Source organism: Neomonachus schauinslandi, chromosome 12 (assembly GCF_002201575.2).
Source record: "Neomonachus schauinslandi chromosome 12, ASM220157v2, whole genome shotgun sequence".
Lineage (NCBI taxonomy): Eukaryota > Metazoa > Chordata > Mammalia > Carnivora > Phocidae > Neomonachus > Neomonachus schauinslandi.
The window spans coordinates 76,899,130-76,902,430 of record NC_058414.1 but is presented as its reverse complement, the minus strand read 5'-3'; the positions used below and the strand labels follow the sequence as shown (position 1 = coordinate 76,902,430).

Here is a 3,301-nt window from a genome sequence, read left to right as displayed (position 1 = left end):
AATGGGACATTTGGACACAGAAACAGAGAAATACAGAGGAAAGACGATGTGAAGACACAGAGAGAATGCCATCTACAAGCAAGGACTGCCTGAGGCTACCAGAAGCTCCAAGGGAGGCATAGCCCTCAGAAGGAACCAACCCTGTAGATACCTTGACCTTAGACTTCTCAGGCTCCAGAACTGAGACAATAGATTTCTGTTGTTTAAGCCAATCAGTTGGTGGTACATTGTTAAAGGAGCCTTAGCAAACTAATAGGATATATTTCCACAGAAAAATTTATACCAAACTAATGTTTCCTGGATGTTTATCCTATAGGGTTTTTTCTCTCTCTGATTATTTACATTTAAGCCTAAATGCAAATTCAGAAACAATCCCTAGAGTCGAAAGAGTATATGGCCACTAAAAAATAACAACTAAAAGCTCCCTTGATATGAACATTTCTTCTCTGGAACTGTCTTCAGTTTCACCAGGCCAACTTGGCGGGGGCTTCCTCTTCTGTGTGCTGCTACCTCTGGCAATATTAAGAAGGACTGTAGCCATTACACCCACAGGCACAATCAGTGAGGCCAGAAATGCTCTTGAGCTGGGAATCAGAGGGGAATGCACCAGGAGCATAATGTAGTTTTGTATTAAAGTCTCTGAATGCTCAGGTTACTACCATATTAACTTTAGAAATTGAAGAAACCATTGTATGTCTTGGCTCAGTGTGAAAAGCATTTCAAAATTCATCCAAATGGCTGTTCCCTGTAAAGGAGTGGCTGCAAACTTCTGTTCCTTTCATAATAGGCAGCAGTAGGGTGCTTTCCCCGACCTGGGTTTAAAAGGGGGACAGAGAGTCATTAAATATATTTACCAAATGAGAGTAATTATTACTTTATATAAACTATTTGGGTAGAAATAAATTTTTATAGGTTAAAAACTAAATTTTTATAGGTTAAAAACTAAAGAGATATTCAAGAAATACCTTTTGAGTACCTACAATGTATCAAATGTTGGGAGTATACAGGTGAGCAAAAACAGGCACAGTCCCTTTCTATGGGAGCTGGCAGACTATTAAAGGAAATAGACAATCTTCTGTGTATATGGTCTCTCTCTGCCTCTTTTTTATAGGGATGCTTGTGGTGGCATTTAGGGCCCACCTGGGTGGTGAAGGATAATCTCCCAATCCCATGACCCTTAATTTAATCACATCTACAAAGTCTTTGCCATATGCAGTGGGTTAAACAATATCCTAGAAAACTTCTTGCCCACCTGAAAACTCAGAAAGTGACTTTATTTGGAAATAGGATCTTTGCAGATACAATTAAGGTAAGGATTGAGATATGATCATACTGGATTAGGGTGGGCCCTAAATCTAATGAAACTGTCCTTGTAAGAGGCAGAAAAGGACACACAGAGACACGGGGAAGGAGGCCATGTGAAGATGGAAACAGAGATTAGAGAGATGTTGTCACAAGCCAAGGAACAGAAGGATCCACCAAAAACTGGAAGAGGCAAAGAAGGATTCTCTCCTAGAGAGTTTTGAGAGAACACAGAGCTGCCAACACCTTGATTGCCAACTTCCGGCTTCCAGAACTGTGACAGAATAAATTTCTGTTGTTTAAGCCACCAAGTTTATAGTAATTTCTTGAGCAGCCCTAGGAAACTAATATACCATGTAAGATAATAAGCACAGGACCCAAGAATTAGGATCTGGACATTTTGGGGGACCATTATTCAGCCTGCCACACCTACTCTGCTTTCAGAAGTGTAGGTATATTCACACATCACATAGGGCAGGTGACCTTAAATAGGTCCTGCTTGGTGCAAGCAACTGTCTGAGACTTTTATGAGACTTGATGAGATGAAGTGGCAATCAAAAATCTAAGGAAGTGCTATGATCAAATAAACACCTTGGGAGTACAATAAGACAATGGACTGCCATCTCCAAAATACCCAGCAGGTGATAAAAAAGGGAAGGAAATGATTTGAGTAATATGTGAATAAACATTTTTAAATGATAAATGATGGGATGCCTGGGTGGCTCAGCCGGTTAAGCGTCTGACTCTTGATTTCGGCTCAGGTCATGATTTCAGAGTTGTGACATCGAGCCCCACGTCAGGCTCTGTGCTGGGCATGGAGCCTGCTTAAGATTCTCTCTCTCTTTCTCCCTCTGCCCTTCCCACCACCCCCTCCCCTTTAAAAAAATGATAAATGAAATACACCACAGGACACTTACAGGAGACGGTATACTATCAGATGTTATTTTTGTAATACAAACAATAAGGCTCAAATTTATAAAGAAAATAAAGTTTGACTTGAGGTAAGCAGTGGCAGTTTAATGAAAGAAGCAGGATTTGAAAGGGGTCTTCCCTCCTGGGTGACAGGAGACAGGAAACTCTTCTGGCATCTCTCAGGAAACATGAGCTAGAGTACCCCACTCTCTGAGCCCTACTATTTGCTAACCTTAGAGTTTCCGACCTTTGCCCATGGTTCCTCAATCTACCAACCACTCTCGTCTTCCCTTTCTTGCCTATCACTTGACTCGTTCTATTACTATGGCTCTAAGCCCACCCATTTCATCATTTCTTTCCACTCCCTTGCCTACTTGGTCTTCCACCACGCTGCTCCTGAAACTCCCCACTCAATAATTAATCTATGCATCGTCTTCTCACCTCCTCTATGGCAGGATCAGTTGAGTTCACCATGCTGCTCACTGTCTTTAAGGATTTCCTGTTGAAAAAAAAAAAAAAAGAATCTCCTGTTGCAATGTTTACAGTAGCCAATGTCACCACAGTCCCAAACAAGTATCATAGTACTGTTAACTTCTGCCTTCCTCAGATGAGTTTACCTCGTACCTCAGAGAGAGAACTGAGGTAATTCCTTCCTCTTTCTTCTTCCTCCATTATTTTCTTCTGAACATCCTCCTTCACAACAGTTTCGGTGGGAGATGTTCCAAGCAAGGTTAGTGCTTCCACCTGTTCTTCTCTGACAGCTGTCAATCTCTGCTGATGGTTTGGAGTGAAGGGAGCAACACTGAGAAGCTGGTCAGAAACTCTGTGCCCGTGAGTGGGCCTTGTTGACAGTGGATTTCACTAATAGGAATCATCTCGCGTTAGCTTCTTTTTTCTTGGCTGGTCAAATTAAAGAAGGATCTCCCATCTACTGCCTAGAATGGGTGAGCCTTGCCACCATTATCTGTGTGGGGAGAGCACAAGGAATCTCAACATCCAGGATGTACACTTTCATTCAGTCTCCCTGTGTTCAACATGGTAGCCTCATCTTGAACTCTACCCCAGTTTATTCTTTCCAGAGAACAAT

At 41.9% G+C, this 3,301-nt stretch overlaps 1 long non-coding RNA gene across 1 annotated transcript; it reads right to left on the bottom strand.

Annotated features, from left to right (window-relative positions):
- Positions 1-790: 790 nt before the first annotated feature.
- LOC110589061 lies at positions 791-2,858 on the bottom strand. The gene is made up of 3 exons (XR_002480867.1): positions 2,839-2,858; positions 2,656-2,713; positions 791-812 (listed from the first exon to the last, which is right to left on the bottom strand). It is a non-coding gene; the product is annotated as an uncharacterized LOC110589061 (long non-coding RNA).
- Between the last annotated feature and the right edge of the window lie 443 nt (positions 2,859-3,301).